The sequence below is a fragment of the Mixophyes fleayi genome, chromosome 6 (assembly GCF_038048845.1).
Source record: "Mixophyes fleayi isolate aMixFle1 chromosome 6, aMixFle1.hap1, whole genome shotgun sequence".
Classification (NCBI taxonomy): domain Eukaryota; kingdom Metazoa; phylum Chordata; class Amphibia; order Anura; family Limnodynastidae; genus Mixophyes; species Mixophyes fleayi.
In genome coordinates this window covers 118,424,655-118,446,220 of record NC_134407.1, presented here as the reverse complement: position 1 = coordinate 118,446,220, position 21,566 = coordinate 118,424,655, and positions in this window count along the sequence as shown.

The following is a 21,566-nucleotide window of genomic DNA, read 5'->3' as shown; positions in this document are numbered from 1 at the left end:
CTTGGTAATATTGCAGTACCAATGGGCTTATACTGCAGGATTGGTTTGGCAAATTTTGTTGTAATTAAAAAAAAATTTAATTAGTTTTTTGAATATTTATTTTATTAACTTTTTTAAAAATTTTTAAACACTTGGGAATATTGGGGAAATAACTATGCCCTTAGAAGCACAGAGCACGGGACACAGGACCACTGGACTGAACAGGATACAGCACACAGGACCCAGCAGCACCACTGAACTCAAAATTGACAGAGCACAGCACACAGCACCACTGGACTGATACTGCAGAACAGAGCACAGCACAGCACAGCACAGCACAGCACAGAACTAAACAGCACAGCACGAGATCTACCAGAACAGAGGACCACCTAACACACCCTCCCTCTACCCTGATCAATGCCCGAGTAAAGATGGCGGCGACTAGAGGGGAATTTATAGGTTCCGAGTATCGCGAGATCCGACAGCGGGATTATGACTCAGAGCCTCGGTTTCAATTTTTCATTTGGCGCCAATACCCGGATCTGTCTCGGATCCGACTCGGATCGGCAACGTTCGGGTGGGCTCGGATTCAGGAAATCTGAGTGCGCTCATCTCTAATTATTAAGGCAATCACTTGACTCAAGCTAACCGTGTCTGCATTCTCTTCACAGGTGACTACTTCGCTGGACTAAAGTACATTCTATTCAAATGCTAGTCTTTTTGCAGCTGCTGCATTCTCCTACATGCTGTTGCAGAAACCAGAAATTGATCACAAACAGCATCTCCTGCATGTCATTTTTTAAAAGTTCTGTAACACCAAGTTGATTGTGTGAGCAAAACAGGAAATGTGATGGAATTCAACCCTGCTGTAATGCTTGAACAATAGTGGGGTCGTAATCAGAAATGACATATCCTCAGGAGAGTCCAAGCAGGATTAGCCATCTTTCAATTACATCCCTTAGTTTTTGTATCAAATTGTCAGCTGTACGCCTTTTAGTGAATCTGCTGATACACTGAGTAGCCTACTTCTGAAAAATGTGACGTACTTTGGTACATGCTGCTGCTGTCCCTGCTGGTGAAGGCGAATCACCAACCCAGTGGGCTGTCACAGTCATATAATCTTTAGTTTGCCCAGTTCCACTTGCCCACATATCTGTGGTTAAGTGTACAGTGGGTAGAATGCCATTTTGTAACCCAATAATTACATTTTTAGGAACCTTCAGGTACAGATGGGTAATAGCTTTTCTAGTAAAATGGTATAGTGATGACATTTGCTAACAGGGACAGAACACCTCAATTAAATGTCTTAAACCAACTGTATTAATAGTGGACATTGGACGCAGATCTAATACTAGCATAGTGTGATCCGCTTTGCGACTGGGTGACAGGTTTTATACTTGCTTCCTCTTGCAAAGGATTGTTTAACTGTAAATTGTTGCTTCTGGGGATATTGATGATGAAGGTGTTGGGGTGTAGATTTCAGGTGCTGGGATGTAGATGAGAGAAGGGAGGTAGATGATGCTGGACTGCTTGTTGTTATTTTTTTTAACCTAAGTTCCTGATTTTTCAAACAGCTTTCCAAGAACTCTCTGAAAATTGATGTAACATGGATGAGGATCCCAGATGGTTAAGGTCCCTACCTCTACTGAGTGTGGCTTTAAAAATGCTACAAATGGCTCAACACTGTTGTCAGGATTTGTGTAACAATAATTCCACACTTAAGAGGTGGATTTTTGGACTTATGCCCAGGCATGATAATGGCCTTTTTCTTATCACTGGCAAGAACTGCAGCAATTTTTCTTTTAAAGTGTATGAAAATCATATTGTGACCTAAGAGGTGGTCAAAATTGAATGGAAATGACTGGAAATTAGTGTTAGTGAGGTTAATAATAATGTAGGTACAAAATAATACTTAAATTATGTTATTTTAGCCCAAATTTTTTTTATTTTTGTAAAACAAATTGCAAAACAAAACCAAACAAATCCAAAACCAAAACCAAAACACGCAAGGGCGGTTTGCAAAATCCAAAACCAAAACACGACGGTAATCCAGATCCAAGACCAAAAAATGGGAGTCAGTGACCATCTCTAAAGGAAACCCACGCAAACAAGGGGAGAACATACAAACTCCACACAGATAAGGCCATGGTCAGTAATTGAACTCATGACCCCAGCGCTGTGAGGCAGAAGTGCTAACCACTTAACCACCGTGCTGCCCAATATCTGTTATTTGTTGCTCTTATTGTTGTCAGTTTATAGCTATATAGTATTATTTATATTAGAGATGAGCAGATCAGATTCGTAGAAATCCGAGAAGATTCGACACGGGCTAAATTTGGATCTCAAAACGAGGCAACACGTAATTTCAAGGAAATCGTTATCTTCTGTATATATAGTCCTCCCTTGTTTTCTCAAGTGCCATTTTAGAACAGACAGCGTGTAAGCAGGAGGTTAGCTGTGGTGCTCTGCTCAAAAAATAGCTTTCAGGGTGAACGAGGGACATAGAGAGCAATAGAATTGTGTCATTATTGTAATGCAGTTTTTTAGAGGTTAGTCAGTTCGAATAGTTTGCTGATCAGTTGCTTTTAATTTCAGTCTTTAATAGACTTTACACAGACTAGTGGCTACTGGTTATTGTTGATGCATTGCATATAGAATAGTATTAGACAGTATATACAGACTGAGATATCATTTTTGAACTAAGTAGTATATTTATCTAGTGTAGAAAAACAGTGTGCTTTTGTTTTCTGACTATTAGCAGTAGAATCCAAAAAAAGTCTTGTAATCATTTCCATTCTTCAATACTTGTCAGTTTTGAAAGGCTCATTCAGTGACATCTATTTTTTTTTAAAAAAAGGGTGTTTGCGAGTGAGGTTCATCAGCAGCTACACCCCCCCCCAAAAAATGTTATATATTATTGTATTCTAATCTTTTCTATTTTGCAATACTTGTCAGTTTTGAAAGGATCGTTCGGTGACATCCATATTACAAAAAAGGTTGTTTGTGGATGAGGGTTTTTCTGGGCATTTTCAACATTCAGCGAGAGTATGTAGAACATAGCAGCGGCTGCAAAACAAAGTCATCTGCCATGTCACCAACTGAAGCAAGCCTGTTGCATAAATTAAACAGCAACAAAAATTAGTGTAAGGTGCAAGAGATTAAAATGTTGAAACAGTAAATTTAAAACATTAGACAGCATACATTATGGAGAGCAAAGAGGCAGTAACAATCAGGTCCTTAGATGGATAGAGGCATCAGTAGATATTTAGACAAGTAGACACCCGATTGTAAAGCGCTACTTAATTTGATGTCGCTATATAAATAAATGAGGATGCTGAGAGACGAATGTGGTCTGCAACTACACTAAAAGAATTCAAAGACTAGGCACACGATACAATACATTGCCAGATTATTCATTGATAGCCAAGAACAAGGCTTTCCTTACCTTGCTGCTATATAAATAAACAAGGATGCTGAGAGATGAAGGTGGCATGTAGCCATGCTAAAAGCCTTCAAGGTGACACACACAAAACAATACAGTGCCAGAATATTCATTCATATCCAAGAGAAGGGCTTTCCTTACCTTGCCGCTATATAAATAAAATGAGGCTGCTGACAGACAAAGATGGCCTGCAGCCATGCTAAAAGCCTTCAAAGACTATGCACACAATACCATACATTATCAGGGTATTTATCAGTAGCCAAGAGCAGGGCTTTCCTTATTTTGCCTCTATATAATTAAATGAAGATGCTGAGAAACAAAGGTGGCCTGCATCCATACTAAAAATCTTCAAAGACTATGCAGACAATACATTTTTGATGGACAGAACATTTATTGGTAGCCAAGAGCAGGACTTGCCTTACCCTGTTTTACTTATATGCTCTGTGCCGTAATGCTGCCCTTCTGATTCAAACCAGGGGACTTGTAAATCTTTATGGGGAGAAAGGTCTGAAAATTCATTCCCATGGGGTAAGCTTCGTCCAACCCCAGGGTAAAGGGGACTGCCCGAAACCTGCAGCTGAGGTGGTCCCCAAGACCCATGTATATAAATATGGAATGTATATAAATAATATTTATATGTTCTGTTAGTGAAGTGTAAGAAATATCTAACACAGACAGTTCAGATAAGCCAATAGTTGCCCTTCCCACATATATAAGTATGTATAATACTCACATTGATGCATATTTGGTTGCCCAAAACATGTCTTGACAGTGCAATTGAAAATCCACATTCTGAGAAATTAAGAGGACTGAATATAGCACTGGCAAAGAATACATGTAAAAATGGAGATATGATGGCTGATGATTTATGCTATGTGATGGGAGTAAGAGAACCATAAAGTATGGTTAATTATCTTTTGAATTGAATCAGAGAAAGCAAAGACACTTATGGCAGATTTACTAAATCCTTCATTAAGACAACAGTGGACAACTACGGACAGCGGCAAAAGGTAAACATTTAAAAGATGAGGAGAGGGCACAAATGGTGAATTCAAGATGTCCTTGGAGTGAGTTAGGTCTGTGTCATAATTAATTATTTATTCAATTACAATAATAGTAAGTCTATACATGTGAAGGAGATTTTGGTGCAATGAAAGGGAGATCAACACTATGCAGTTTATTATTTTTTTAATTGAATCGGTGAAAGCAAATGCAATGATGGCAAAGTTACAAAATCCTTCATTAAAACAGTTTGCTGCATACTTTGGCCAAAATTGGTTAACAGGAAATTAGTGACAGTTGTGAAGGGATCATTAGAAAATAGACTAGAAATGAATGTTAATGCTATAAACAGTATTAGGGCAGCAAAAACATTCAAAATGACATTATTTTACCTATTATTCTCAATTTTTAATTAAATCCAGATCCACAACCTTTTGCAATGTTTTAGCAAAACCAGTAGCAAAACCGAAACATGAACGAGGTTTAGAACCAAAGTCGGTTTTAAAAATTAAAAACGAGGGTCAGCACACATCTCTAATATATAATCAGCCAGGTGTAAAAGATCCTATGTTTATGCCTTAATTGCGCACAATATCTCTGCATTCTGTTCCTGGATACACTCATTACGAAACCACGTGCTTTTACATTTTCTCTCTTCTCCCCTATGATATGCTTACTTCAGTCCTTTAAACCTAATTTACTAAATCTCACAAAATTCTAAATATAATATCTCCTGTATCAAGACATTATAATTTCATATTCACAAAGAAATAGAATCTTTACTTGTACAATAATATAATTTAATAGAATATAATTTAAATGAAATAATCTTACGCATGGTGTAATTAATAGATGTGTAGGTACAGTAACTTGTTAATTTCTTGCTAATTGTGTCTATCTTAATCATGTGGGTGTGTGTTTGTATGTATCTCAGAATTCATTACCATTCCCATATTTGCTGTGCTATCCCCATCTTACATACAGTGATCCTAATTGCACTCAATATATACACATACATCATACTTGCCAACTCTCCCGGAAGCAGGGAGCAGGCAAGTCTCCCTCATCCAGCAAATACCTGGCCAAATTTTGCGGTGAATCGCATCATTTTAGCCCCGCCCCTCATCAAAATATTATTTTCTACGCATGGGGGGGGGTCAAAATGACGCGATTGACTGCCCCTCGCCCACTTACGCCCTCTAGTCATGCCCCCTGTCCGGTATCTCCCGGACTTCAGTGCCTAAAAGTAGGCAAGTACCGTATTTCCCAGATAACAAGACCTACCCTTACTTCCGCAGAACGGTTCAAATTAAGCCCTACTCCGAAAATAAGACCTAGCTAAATCCCCATTTTGCCTGGTCCCTGCGCTACAATACAATGCCCCCAGCTCCCCCCCCCCCCCCCCCGAATGAAATGGATGCCGCTGTTAAAGATTTAACAGTGGCATCCAATCACAGCTGCAGCGTCTCACTCTCTCATAGTGAGCGTGCACCCTGACTGAGGGGTATGATGTGGAAAAAAGCAGGACTGAGAGGCATGATGTGGAAAAAAGCAGGACTGAGGGGCATGATGTGTAAAAAAGCAGGACTGAGGGGCATGATGTGGAAAAAACAGGACTGAGGGGCATGATGCGGAAAAAAGCAGGACTGAGGGGCATGATGCGGATAAAAGCAGGACTGAGGGGCATGATGTGGATAAAAGCAGAGGGAGCATAACGGTCATCATTTTATTTCTTATCCTGTCTGTTTTGACGCCCAAAAAGTGTGCAAAAAGGAATAGCTATACCGTTGAGTATAAGAAAGCAATTGTGGAGGACTCACAGGGCAAGAATCTTTCAGTTTTCTGTAAAGAAAAGATGTTGGATCTACGAATGGTCTGAAAATGGCCAGCGGAGTACAATAACCTTAGTCAACAGGTGGATGAGGGAAAAGCTAAGAAGCGCAGGTCTGGATCGGGTCTGCAACCCTTATATCCTGAGCTGGAAGACATCATTGGTGAATGGATTGCTGATAGGAGAGCACAGGCATTGGTTGTGCGCAGGGCTGATATTCAAGCATTTGCCCTTGCAATGGCACCATAGTTCGAAATGGTCCCAGAAGGATTCAAAGCATCACAACACTGGTTGGATGCTTTCCTTCAGCGAAATGAACTGTCTCTAAGAAGATGCTAATCTTCCAGCTCTAATTAAGCTGGAAGATGTTGTAGTAATTAAACATGCACTTGCATTCAAGTCCTTTGTTGATGGGATCGACTTTTCTAAATACCAAACCTGCAATATGATTGCTATGGATGAAACTGCAATGTTTATGGGTCAAGGATCTCAAGTGACAGTTAATCACAGGGTGCCACGTCAATTTACATTCCCACCACTGGCTACGAAAGTGCACGGGTTACCTGTGTTTTGGCAATTCGCCTAGATGGAAAGAAAGCCACACCACTAATCATCAGTAAGGGCAGGAAAGATGAGATTGAACGTGTTTCAGGCATTTACGTTTTTCAAACCGAAAAAGCCTGGTGCACACAAGCAGTTATAAGGAAGTGGCTGGATTTAATGCTGTCACTTGTTTTGCGAGGTGACCAAAGAGGTCTGCAAGTCTGGGATTCATCCAGCACTCATCACGCTAAAGACATGATGATCTTCCTTGCAGAGAGAAGAATAGATCAAGTAATGATTCCCGCAGGAATGACTGCCTATCACCAGACTCTAGATATCGCAATAAACAAACCATTCAAGGACCATTTGCGCATGGAAGTCAATGACTACATTGAAAATAGAATGGAAAGAAATCAGCGTGGAAACTTTGCGAAGCCCCGTCTGCAAGAGGTTGTGACTTGGGTGAAGAAGTCATGGGATAAAATTACAGCTGTGTCGCCAGTGCACTACGAGCAGGCTACCTGGACAAGACATGCTCATTTAAGGAGAGCTATATTGCTTGACATGACAGATTGGGTCACTTCTTCTGCAGGAAATGGAGGCGCAAGAAATCCAGGCCGGAATTCAGGGTATGGACACTTATGATGATGTTGTTGAAGAAGATGACATGACCATTTTTGAATAAAGGCAGGTTTTTTTGTTCACACTTACATGTGTAACCCCCTGTCACTGTGTGTAGTGTGGGGTGCAAAGGGTACATTGTGCACCTCTTTCTCAAGCCCTGGCTAGCTGATGGGCATGGGTGTAAATGATCAGGGGTCCCTGCACATGCAGGTGTTTCTTTGTAGTTAGTGGGACACAGGTGATGTCACTTTGTGATGCAGTGTAATAAAAGTCACAATAATTTGGGCGCCAGACCATCTCTATGACAAACTAAACTTTTTATTTACACTCCTCCTCCTCCAGCATGATAATCATAATGGTTGCAGCAATAAAGAAATATATATATATACAGCTCCTTACTCTCTCCAGCACAGTTCTTAATGAACAATACGAATATGGTTGCAACCCTCACTCCAGGGTCTCTTCCATGCAAAGTGTCCCCCTCTCTCTTGGGTTCTCTATAATGACATGGAGTTCTCCCCCTCATCCAGGGCACACATTCCTTGCCCTGGTGCAGTCACCGCGCTCAGACTTCCAGGCAATGCTGGGGGATCCTGGAGCTTCCACCCCACTCTCCCAGGTCCCCAGCTACATCTCTCCTCTCCTGTGTCTCCTCTCTCTCTATTTCTTGTCTCCTTCCTCTCACAGGCTGGGCTAGGTTATTACCATGGTAACCAGTTTATGTAACTTTTCATAAATTTCTAGCTTGCCCTCTAGGTGACCCCTCCTGTATTCACTGAGGTGCAGGTTTTACTAAAATGCCACTAGGGGGAGCGTTACACATGTTTATTGAAATTACTGTCAATGTTAATTAAAATAAGCCCTACCCCGAAAATAAGCTCTACCCCAAAAAATAAGACAGTGTCATATTATCGTGGAAACACGGTATGACATACATATATATCACTATTCCAATACATATACTCTAGTACTAACAATAAAACAAATCTTGCCAATTCAACTTCACAACCTAATAAAACTTCCCTGTGCAAAGTCAATACTTAAAAATGGCCGACCTCATACCATGCTTTGCAGAGAGCACATGCTAAGAGCATGTGGCTCCCTGGTGCCCATTTTTGTAATTGCCTGTTATATACCACTCAAGATATGCAACAAAACAATGCAACCTTTATAACTATAGCATCATGTCCAGTTCTTTACTTATTTAACTATACAAACAGTATTAGCAATATTCTTATTAAATATCCAATAATACATTATAATACGATACTTGCATGTTCAGCACAAATATCTCTTTATCTAGCAGCCATTACACATTGTCCACTAATCTTACACATTGACCAGTAATCTCCCTTAGGGGGAGGTCTACAACACAAGCTATATTGAAGGCACAGTCAAATACAATGTAATCATCTTTTCAAAGTAAGAATTTTCAAACAATCCTATTTAACTTATTTCTTTCTAAAAAACAATATATCTTACTATTCAATCACTTACAAATTAATACTTCTTAAAAGCCAGACCACATCTCCTTTGGCTCTGTTGGGCATTTTTAACAAAGAAACATTTTTGCAATTTTCTTTCAACACATATATTATCTCACACATTGGGGATGAGAATGTCTGCAAACAAATACAATCATTGTCTTCTTACAACACAGCTATTCTCACCCACAACAACCTTTATGTTAACTTCTATCTAATATCAATTGACATTATTAACTTCCTCACAAGCAATGTCAATTCATATTCTAACTTCTGGAAACCAAAGACATCTATTTCACTTACTTACAAACCATTTACAGACATTCTACAGTTCCTATTGCATTTAGTTTTACCATTAATTGCCTTGTTTTAACATTAAAACACTGACAATTAACACTGAACATATTACTCATATTTAAATATATTCCCTCATATTCAAATATTACCAGGGCACCTAAGATCCCATGCTATAATTCACTGTTTTTGTGTCTTGAGAGTGGAAAAATCTGTGTCTTTCTCTGTCAACAGTCTTCACAACAAAGGTATTTATCTTAAGAAAAGTTCATTACAAAATCTCTGTGTCTGATGTATATGATTGAAAGCCAAGTACATTCAAATGTAAATGTATTTTGCCTGACAGCTCTCTTTAGACAAATGCTACCTGCCATATAAAGTGGGGGAATTTATTGTCCAGAGAAAACAATTACTTTGTGATAATGGCTAAAACTCTGGATGGAAAATGATTTATTATATATAATGTTCTTCGACAAATTTGTAAGAAAAAGGTGCTGTAAGAGGTAGATATAAAAAAAAAAAATGAAATATAAAGTGAGGTTTGATAAATATAAATTGTACCGAAAATCGCCCTTTAAGGATGTATTAAAGTAATTCTATCGTATTCAAATAAGCATTGCATAGGCGATTGTATTGTGTTTCTAACGCACAAAGTGATTTATTTTAGCAGATGCAGAGTTTAACATTTCAATACATTATTATTATATAATACAGTACAGTACAGCCAATACCAAAAGATACATACATACCGCTGCGCTTTGCATGCGCTTCCACAGGTCCCAGTGGACAGTATATCTGTTTAGAATACTGTGGTCAGAGTAGACTGCCGACTGGGAGCGCAGTTATGGATATATATATACATTCAGTGTTACAGAGAGAATAATAGAGATGATGTGGCTTGCTTCTATAGGTCAAGACTTCAGGTGGTTCCAGGGTAAACAGGTCATAGGCTAGTTCAATCTAAAGAATCCAAAGGTGGGGGTCATCTCTCCAGAGGATAGGCTCCTTTCTTCCCGCCTGACTCTCCAGTTACAATTAGTCCATTAGCATTTTATGGTCAGTATCATATTAAAGGTTTATTCCCTAACATCAATAACTAGAGTATGCAATGTGCGATCTCTTCGCCGAATGCATCGGTCAGCTGCTGATGTAAAGGGGATTAATATGATATCAGACATGACACATTTCCTTTAACCTGAACCTTAAATAACACTGAGGTGTACATATAATCATAGCATATAAACTAATATTAAACTAAATACTATCTGCTCATAAATTACTATGTAACGGAACCAATATGAATATGAATTACATAAATAACTAAATGTTGTAATGTGAGTGTGTACGTGCATATTTTTATGTGTAGCGTGGCATACTGAGTGCAATCGACCAATAAAACAATATCAACCAATATACTTTCGTTCATCCAATTATACGACTTCGACAGTTCTACCCTTTGATAGTATAATAAACTATCACCTTAAAGATGTTGTATGCAGGATCTCAGTACCACGTTCCATTGTTCTGTAATGCAAGTCCCCCTTGGTGCATGATCATGCTGTCTGTAGATCTAAACAAGTTATCATAAGAGAGAGTCTTAATCCTCAAAACGACTTCTTCCTTTACTATAGACCGTACACTTCTGGAGCTTGGAGATAACCTTTTGTATGCCCTTCATGGGTGCAATAAAGTACATAATACATTATTTGGAAAGGTACAGAGTACAATAGAACATGTATCAGCTATACAGAATACTCTACTACAGTTCTTCAAGTTTAACAGGTTCATCTGTCCAACGCATGTCTTTAAGCTCAGAATACATTTAAACACTTCATGTTCATCAATAGCATCATCCTATGTCTATCAATAATGTCATATACAACCTCCTTAAGCTTGCGTTACTATACACACTTCTAATAATGTCATCAGTTCTTTTCATCAGCACTTGTGGGCGGGCTATTGTCTGCTCGTTCTTCCCAGTCTCCCAATACTCAGGTTTCTTTGTACGTGAAACAGTGATCGGCTTGCAAAATATTGGGAGACTCCAGACTAAGGGACCTAGGTGTTGTACTTTTCCCCTAGTGACCTCCCACCCATAATTCGGATACCTCAAGAATATTTAGTGGAAAGAGAACTAATCCTACTTGATATAATCACTGAGGCACGTGAGAACATGCCCAGCACTATGTTTGGTCTAAAACCTTACCCACCCAAGAATGATAATCATTCTCAAGGATGCCTGCTCAAGTCCGAATATTACTGGACTGGCATCGCTGGGTATACCTCTTTTTTTTACTATGGGGTCAACGTACTTACGGACGTAAAGCTACTCAGACGATAGCCCCTCACACTTTCTCCAAGCTCCAAGGTTTCCAAATTTTCCTTTACCCCTGAATTGAATAGAGTAATTGGCTGGACCGATTATACTACTAACTTCTCCTTCATCCCCAATACCTCATCATCATTACCTGAACCAGTCTCTGTCACTGCCAATAATTAAAAGAATTGACCGTCCTGAGAAGAGAATGTGATGAGAGAAACACAGAACAGGAAAACTACAACTTCATGTTGGACAACTGTCTTAGCCTTTGGCTCAGGTGCTATTAACTGCATTTGAGGCCTTCCAGAACAGATTCATGAGTGCCCTTGGACCCTTCTCTGAGTGTTGGCTCCTCTGCAGTGGGTGGAATGGGCACCAGTGTGTCTCTGCTACCCTTGAAGCCGTGATGCTGGTAGCCTACACCTGGTACCTGTCTGTCAAATAACCTGAGCCTAAGAAATTTCTGTTCCATAACTTACTCTCCCGATCCAACATCCTGACAGTTAGCGTGACTTTTCAGGAAACACTGTTTTGGACGTTCTCGGTTGCTGTCTCACCATTTACCTTCCCTCTCAAGGTCTAAACCAGTCTCTCAGTTACAATCTCATCTCAAGAGGGGTCAAGAACATCTCAAAAATTGACAGGTTAAGAGGCTGCCCAGGAGTGATCTTTTGGTAGCGGGGAAGGACTAGTGGCTAGTGGCCAAAGCTATCAGTCACTTCAATCAAGTTCCAACTCTTATTCTATTCAATTCGTTCTACCGAGTACTTTATGTTCACATTGGTTTGTGGCTAATCGAAAGTATGTGATTTGTTACCACTACTCATACATTATACATCTATTATCAATAACATGAATACCCCTATCATCTATTATAACTCTAGGGCTATCACATTGAATAGCAAAAGCTTTGAGTATGACACAGTAATACATTGGACACATTTCAATACACCTTTACCCAGACATATTTCATTGGTACACCAGTGTATACTTAAGAATCCTGCATGGTGGTAATTGGATGACGTGGATTTGTTTTACCTGGAGAAAAACCCATCTGCAGGAGGGATATGGGATGGCTCTATTGGTATCATTTTCCTGACATTCTCTTAATCAAGATAGGACGTTGGCGTCCTACTAGCTTGAGAAGAAATATCTGGTGCACCCCAATATACTCTTACCAGCTTGCACATACCTTCTGTACCCAGCTGAGCCAGACCAAGTGCTGCCTCCTCTGGGTCTGGGAGATACACTCTGGGAACTACTGGTCTACCTTGTCCATCTCTCCAGGGTCCGCCAGACTCCTCACCACATCTCTTCACCTTCCAGACAATTTATTCCTCAGGTAACACAAATCTTCATATATTAACCAATATGTGTATTGTGTGCATGTGTGTGTGTTCACATTTTAAAACTAAAACAATACAACGAAAAACAAAACAAAACATAGATTTGTTAGCTGTCACATAAAACTCTGCTGTCTATTTGACAGCTATGTTCGCCCTGGTGTGACAGCCATGTATGGTCATGTGTGTAAGTGTGGACTTTACTAGCAGCTACTTCAGTTGGTAACTGTGTCACTGTATAAAGTCCTCTATGTAGTGTCCTACTCATGTGCTGGTATTGCTATAAAAAGATTTTCTCAGTCACCTCAACATCGCCCCCTAGATTGGAAAGATGCTGAAGACCAATGTATATCAATCGATTTTCCCTCAGCCAATTCACATGCCATTCTCAGTACCTCACATTCAGCTACTTGACTAAGTGAGAAAGGAAAAGGGGTCTATTTCTAGAACACTTTCTTCAAATATAACAGTATCCAGTACATGTCAGTTTAACAGTGAAAAAATATAAAACATGAAAATTCTACATTTTCCAGGGTTTCACATTATCTCGTATCTTGTGGCAAAAGTCCTACTCCAATGTTCTACACAGAGATGCATATCTGTGTGCCTAACCTCCAGCAATCTCCTGTCCACCCTTTGTGCATACATATAAAGGCACATTTTTGTACAGGAGGCACAAAACCCCCCCAAAAAAAACAAAAAACAGATATGCAATCTATAAAAAAACATGACTCATATTTCCACACAAAAACGTTCTGCTTAATATTAGCAGCTTCTATACACATAACACCAAACCTCTAACTGTTTCTGTAACTCATGTCAATCTAGTGTGTGTGTCCCTGAATTTGACTTATGTAAAAAAAAATATGTTTTAGTCCCATTAATGAGACTATGTCTATGTCTTTTCATATCTATACAAGAGCAGAGAGAGAGAGAGAAAGAAAGATAGAGAGATACTAGCACAGATGTAAAGAATGAGAAATAAGAAAGCAATGAATAATAGGAATTCAAAGCTTTGAATACAAGGGTTTGAAAACAAACATACATGCAGAAAGGGAGATTTTACAGCAAAAATGACAGCTGGATTGGACTCTATGGGAAAATGGCTGTATTAATTCCACTTATCCCTTTAGCTATTTGCTAAACTATGACCCCCCCCCACCCATGCTTGACTAGGGGGTCTTAGGTCAACCTTGCAATCCAGTGTCGTCCGTTATTTGTTCATTAAGAACTCGGTATCACATTAACTACATACCTTTTCAACGGACTTTCTGATTTATGACAGAGAAATGTAAAAAAATGAACTCTTGATGACTCATCTGAGGTACATAAAACGATATTTTGGAGCAAAGTATGTACATACTTTATTTTTGCATAATGATTCTCAGCCAAACAAATTATCATGAGTCACTGCAGTCTAAAACAAAGAGTGTTCCAATGATCCATTGTTAATTAGTCTTTCAAGAGTAATTCTTCTATTTCTCTATCCCACCCCTTTAAACACTAAGGGCTAGATTTACTAAGCTGCGAGTTTGAAAAAGTGGGGATGTTGCCTATAGCAACCAATTTAGATTCTAGCTCTCATTTTGTAGAAGGTACTAAATAAATGAAAGCTAAAATCTGATTGGTTGCTATAGGCAACATCCCCACTTTTTCAAACCCGCAGCTTAGTAAATCTAGCCCTAAGTCTATATTTCTTTTGTGTACCCTTTATCTGTGAGAAGAAAAACAAGATAGTTATTTTAAAACAGCAAACAAAACAAACATTTCCATTCTTTTCCCTCGGCCAGCGATTAGGAAAACAAGCATTTGACAACATAAAACAAACAAGCAAAATCAACAAAGATTACCTTTTAAATCAGGTTTTTTTTCTAAACTTGCACATTAATACTTATCACAGATTATTATTTGCCTTGCCTGGTCCTAATTTCCTAGCTTTTACTCTAATATTTTCTTTACAATCTTTCCTCAAATGTCCCTTCTTAAGACAGTTAAAACACTTCAAAGATTTCTGTTGCTTTCGTCCCTTATAGTGGTTTTTATAATTCTGAGGTTGTGAATGTAATTTTTCTAATGCCTGGTTACCCAACATCATTAACCTATCTCTCTGCGCTTTTTCCTTTTTACATATATTTTTATAATGTTCTACAGCATTCTCTCTAATTTCATTTACCGTGAGACCTCTCCAATTAGGAAAAGAGGTTTATATCCAGGTCCTTAGATCCTCCCAGAGGCCGTCCATTAGTACTGCAACAGCTACCTCCCTATGATGTGGATTTTCCCTTATATCTGATATCCCTGTGTACTTAATCATGGCCGCTAGAGCCCTAGAAAAATAATCAGTTGTAATCTCATTACCTTTTTGTTTGATGGTGAATATTTTGCCCCATTCCATTGTCACTGGAAAATATATGGCCAACTCTGTGATTATACGTCTAATATTATCCTGATTGTCATCCTCAGTTAAGGGTTTATCCTTCTCCAACCTACAATCCTTAATGAACTTTTGTATATCAATATCGAGAGGAAGACAAGCTCTAAACACCACTCGCCAATCTTTATTAGTAGGCTCATGTGCATTACCTAAATGTCTAATAAATTTCTGACACTTGGACAAATCTTTTCTAGGATCAGTGAAATCAGACATAATTGTAAATAGTTCTGTCTTAGTCCATGGAAAATACATTGCTACATGTTTCATGGGAATTACACCATCTCTGTCCGCTTTCCCATTGGGAACTGCTGTTGTGCGGACAGGGTGTAAGCCCACCAAATCCTTATGTTCTTACCTAGTTGCTGGAATCGCTGTTGCAGTACAATGAATGTCTGCCCCTTTGATAACCTTTACATTATTCTCACCAATTTCAGCCGATGCCCCTGCTGGTGGAACCATTCTCTTTCCTTGTCCGTGTATGTTACTGGCATGGGCAATGACTGAAATGACTGTGGGTACATCTTCTTCTTCTAAAACATTACTTAAGACATCATACAACTTACTCATTACATTTTTAACATTTTTGGTATTGGCTGTACCTATCACCTCAATCGCATTTGGCTGCGAAGGGGCGCATGCGCTCAGTTCTTCACGCTTTGCAACGCTCACTTCCGTTGTGCGCGCGATTTGCGCCACGCCTACTTTCTCTGAGCACGCGCTCCCTTGCCATGTGTACCCTTCTTGTTGCCACAATTTTAAACAGTCATCATGTTCAATTCTCGTTTTTGTTAAGTTAATCAACTGTACTTTATCTCTAACATTATTTAACACCTCTGAGTCAAAACTACTTATGTTTGGGAAAGGTTTCACACACTCCCGGGTCATCTTGACCCATTTGTCGCAGTATTTATTATACATAACATACTTTGCCGACCCAACCGGCCATTCATTAGGCAGCACACAACTGGCCATGACTTCTTGGCCCTGGACGATTTCAACAGGTACGTCCCCTTAAAAATATCAATGCCTTTCCTAGTTTGAGTACTTTACCACTGTTAGCAACCGATATCAATCAAGAATATCAGTGGTTGCAGCGTATTTCCTCCCACATCTCCCAAGTTGCAATCACCGCTGCACTAAATGAACCATGCGGTCCGATCGCACCGCTTACGGATACTAACTATCGATAAGCTGTGCGATTACTATTGGGAATGCCACGAAAACCTGTTATTTTCGCTTTGAGTATACCTGCCATGTATACTCTATGGTGTCTCTTTATCACCTGCACTTTGTTAGAACAGAACACCACTCACACAAAGGTTTCTTTATATCCTGCTCACCCTTAGAACAGAACCTTTGTTGTCAGGTCACCTTTTTTACCGTGCCCCGTCAGACACACCTGAACCAAAGCGCTATCAATTTGCAACAGTTCCACGCTGCCCTCCCAATACTCAATCACGGCCTTACCATGCGGTCAAATCGCACCGCTCAAAGAGAATTATACCATCTCTGTCCGCCTTCCCATTGAGAACTGCTGTTGTGCGAACAGGATGCAGACTTACTATTTATCACTAAGCGTCGTGATTAGTATTGAGCGTGCGTACAAAAACCTATATTCTGTTACCAGTATACTTTTGTCTTTATGTATAAACAACATTCACATACACACACATAACCTTTGTTTTCTCTACAGAAAATAAATTTCCCAAGCAATGGCACTATCTTTTCAGAGATTTTACCCAGTGATTACACTATGTATATATAAGAGACTATGATAATGACTGCTTACACACGTGGCAACAATACCGGAAATACACCTACTCAATGCAGGAAGTACACATACCCTATGCAAGGAAACCAGTCTAGCAAAGCTGACAGACTCGTACGATCAACGACTCACTGAAGACAGGTGAGCATCTCTCAGTTAAGAAGAGGCTGAAATTGGCCATGTGGGAACGCTGCAAATGAAAGAGTATGTTAATTCCAGCATCCAGCTGTGCCACATTTCTATGGTTAAGTATATAATTACTGCTATAGATTTAGTGCTTTTTCGGATTCAATTAAGGAACTGTTTTTCACAACTCTACACTGTTATTGCAGTTCAATTACTGGGACTGCATTATAGTGTCTCAGAACTACAATTGGAGTGAAGTACATTAAGTATTGGATAACATACAAAAAAATAAAAAAAGACTTCTGTCTTTCACCTTAACTGACCAAACAAGTGACTTATTCAACACTGCCCCTTTCAAAAAGGTTCATCTTTGCTGAGTTTAACTTCTATGAGGTCAAACCAGGAGTTGCTGGTCATCATGGCCCTCACTGAGTAGAGGCACCTTATAGAAGGGGAAAGATTCTCTATCATCACAAGAACATGCAGTATATTAATGGGGATAAGAAGTTGAACACCACGGTGAGTGATATTCCTAACCAGGAATCTTAGCATACTAGCCTGTAACCAACAATGTCAAGACCAATGCCCTCTCCCTGCAATTCTCTCCCGAACCATCCATCATGCAAGACAGGGCTATTACACATTGAGGCTTGATTCTGGAAGCAGCCATCTCTTCAGATTTGCTGGATAGGATCCAGGTCAAAATGACAGTACTCACCAAAGAGCCCAAGGCACCTGAAAACAAGAAGTTCATTCCACCTGGCTGTCAGGTGTAGGTTATACAATAGAGGACACAAGTCACAAAGCACCACTGCATCAGGAAAAGAAATGGTTTGGTCTGATGGTAATTTTGGTGGCCAACTGTAAGGTATAATGTAACCTCCTTCACTCATTCCTGCACTACCCAACTTACCATCCTGGTGGTAGTGGATTGTTTTTCCAAGCAATTCCACTTAACGGCCTTGTAAAAATTGTCATCAGCACTCCATCTCTCCCAGATCTTCACTAAAGAGGTGTTCCTGCTACACTGACCTTCCATGAAGGTCAACTCCAACAGAGGGCTCCAGTTCTGGGCAAGATTTGAAGGTCCTTCTATAAGGGGCCTGAAATTTCACTGCACAAACAGACAGATGAAGTGATATAACAAAACCTTTGAGCTGGTCCCAATTGCTTGCCTGGGCAGAGATATTACTATTATTATTATTGTAGATTTGTAAGGTGCCACAGCGCTCCGCAGCACCATACAGTAGGGAAAACAGTACATACATAAAACAGGGACTTACAAAGATAACAAAATAAATGCAAACATGAAAACAAAGGGTAAGAAGGACCCTGCTCATTAGAGAGCTTATATTCTAAGTGGAAGAGGGTACAGCTGAAACAAGAGGAGCATATGTGGTTCAGAGTGGATATTGGAACTGTTGTGAGGGTACATTAGTGTGAATAGTGCTATCGGGGATAAGGTCACCTCTAAAAAATAGATGAGTTTTCAAAGATTAGAAGGCTGTGGGAATGTCTGATTGAGCATCGTAGAGAATTCCGTAAGTGGGGAGAAGCACTGAAAAAGTCTTGTAGGCGGGAGTAAGAGGTGGTTACCAGAGACGAGACAAGGCGCAGACCAGAGATAGATCTAAGAGGGCGAGAGGGAGAGTATTTTGAGAGATTTGAGATGTATGCAGGGTAATGTTGAGGGCTTTGTAGGTGTCTTCCCCGCACATTCAGGAAGTGCCGGGGACGAGCGCCTTCCTACGCTGAGCATCGCATCCCGATGCCTAGCAGCAGGACACGTCTGGATTACTGCCCGGCAGGTGCCAGCACTTGCGCACTACTCGCGTCTCCATTGGGACGCTTGTTTCGGCTTCCTGTCGACAGTCAGCTGACTCTGACCGCTGATTTCCCTGCCACCAATGAGGAAGTCTCTGTATCTATTTAAAGCAGACTCTGGCGCCATTTTGGTGGCTGAGTATCAAGGTGCACCTTTGCTCCAGCACCTGTGTTCTGTATCCTGCATCCTGTCTTATTTTTGGCTATTGATCCGGATTGTCTGACTCTGCTCCTGGAATTCCCTTTGGCTTGTATTGGATCCCCTGGCTCGACCCCTGCATTCCTGACTTTGTGTCACTCACCAGGCATCTGGTTCCTCTAAACCAAGATCCAGTTCACTCACTTTTCTGCCGGCGCCCGTGCAGCGCCATGGCCGTCCACCATTTTAGCTATGCTTCTGCGCATGTGCAGACTGGAGGACTGTTTAAAACCTTTTCTCTCTTCTCATTGGTCCACTAATTGCCTCTCCCTATTTAAGGCACCTCTGACCTACTTCCCTTGCCTGTTCTTGGTCCTCACTCTGCCGAGGTAACCAAGGGGTTCTCACCTCCTGGATCGTTTTACCTGCTGTCTGGATAACCTTGTCTCCATGTCAGTGGTAATACCTATCAGTCGCAGTACATCTCCACGATACATGCTACCGTACCTGCCGTCTGAATAACCTTGCCTCCACGTCCGTTTAAATACCTACCAGCTGCAGTACATCTCCAGCGTTACTTGCTACCGCACCTGTCGTCTGATAATCTCATCTCCATGGCAGTGGTAATACCTGTCAGCCGCAATACGTCTCCATGCTACCTGCTACCGTACCTGCCATCTGGATAACCTTATCTCCACATCAGTGGTAATACCTATCAGCCGCAGTACATTTTCACGTTACCTGCTATTGTAACTGCCGTCTGGATAACCTTGTCTCCACTTCAGTGGTAATACCTACCTGCCGCAGGACACCTCCGCGTTACCTGCTATCGTAACTGCCATCTGGATAACCTTGTCTCCATGTCAGTAGTAATACCTACCAGCCGCAGTACATCTCCAGTGTTATCTGCTACCGCACCTGTCATCTGATAATCTCATCTTCACGCCAGTACTAATACTTGTCAGTCGCAGTACATCTCCACGCTACCTGCTACTGCACCTGCCATCTGGATAGCCTTATCTACACATCAGGGGTAATACCTACCAGCCGCAGTACATCTCCAGTGTTATCTGCTACCGCACCTGTCATCTGATAATCTCATCTCCACGTCAGTGGTAATACCTGCCATCCACAGAGCATCTTCATATTGTTCTCATCATCTGCTGCCCGCAGATCAGTCTCACTTCTCCGGTGACATTACCTATAGCTACTGAGCTACTCCAACAACCCAGCCTGCACTATCATATGACCACCTTCCTGTATAGCTGTAAGTCCGCTAACTCTGCCATACTCTCCAGAGGACCGCGACCTGCACAGCTGAAGCCGCTAAACCCATACTCCCTTGTGGGAGTTCCTGGAGAAGACCAGTCGCTGTGTTAGTCTCTGCGCTTTTGGTGGGTAAAGTCAAATATTGGCAGATCCTGGGTCGAGACTCCTAATGACCGTGACACTTTACCTCTGCCTGCTGCTTCGGCTTCTATCCTTGGCAAGGGTCTTGTAGTCCACATTCAGTAGAGATATGTGATGTCAATTTTTAGGATCACATGCCTCCCCCTTTTGTTTATACAAAATCGTGATCATTCCGTCCTGTCTGCCCTTTACCACCATCTGCTTGTACAATTCTAAGAGGTCCAGGTCATTGAGTTCCCACGGTGATACCTAGAGCTCTCGTGGAAGCCCATTCCAGTGTCCTACCAGACCGAAAGGATTTATAGACAGAGTGCAGTTCATCCAAAATCAGGGGAGTGTCCATGCTTGCATACCTGCAGGATCAATAGTGTTAATGCTATCTCATAGGATTTCCACAGCTTAAAAACCCTTTCAGTAAAGACCTACTCCCTATGCTGGTGGTGAACATTGTCTTCCATTTCCAACTGATAATCCCTTATCCTCCATTTGGTTTTTGGTGCCAAATCTAAAGTATTAAAGTATGTATGCATATTAATTAAGTCATGTCAAGATGCTTTTTTTTTTTATTGGAATTGCCTCTAACTCTGGTGAGCATGGATCACTGAATGTTTTTATTACTTCTTCAGCTGTGGTGAACATAAATCATTGCACAAGTGTCTTATTATTTAAGGGTGTGTTTCTCACCTGTCCTGATTGGACCTTTGGAGTTAAAACTCCATCCTGATCTATAAATTTTTTTGCAGTGATAGAAGTTTCTCTGGACTCCTGAACAGCATGTTCTCTGAGATTCTTCAGTTACCGGTTTCTGCTTCAAATCAGACCTTGGCAAACAACATTACTATTCCAGCTCAACTTTTTAGCATCCAACTTACTTTGAATTCTTCAGTGAGTACTGTAGCTTGAACATAGAACTGCTTATATGAAACAATTGTCTGCTGGCATAGAAGTAAAGCTCTCTACATCAGTCTGCCTGCTGATATTGCACTGAGGGGTCTGGGCTCAT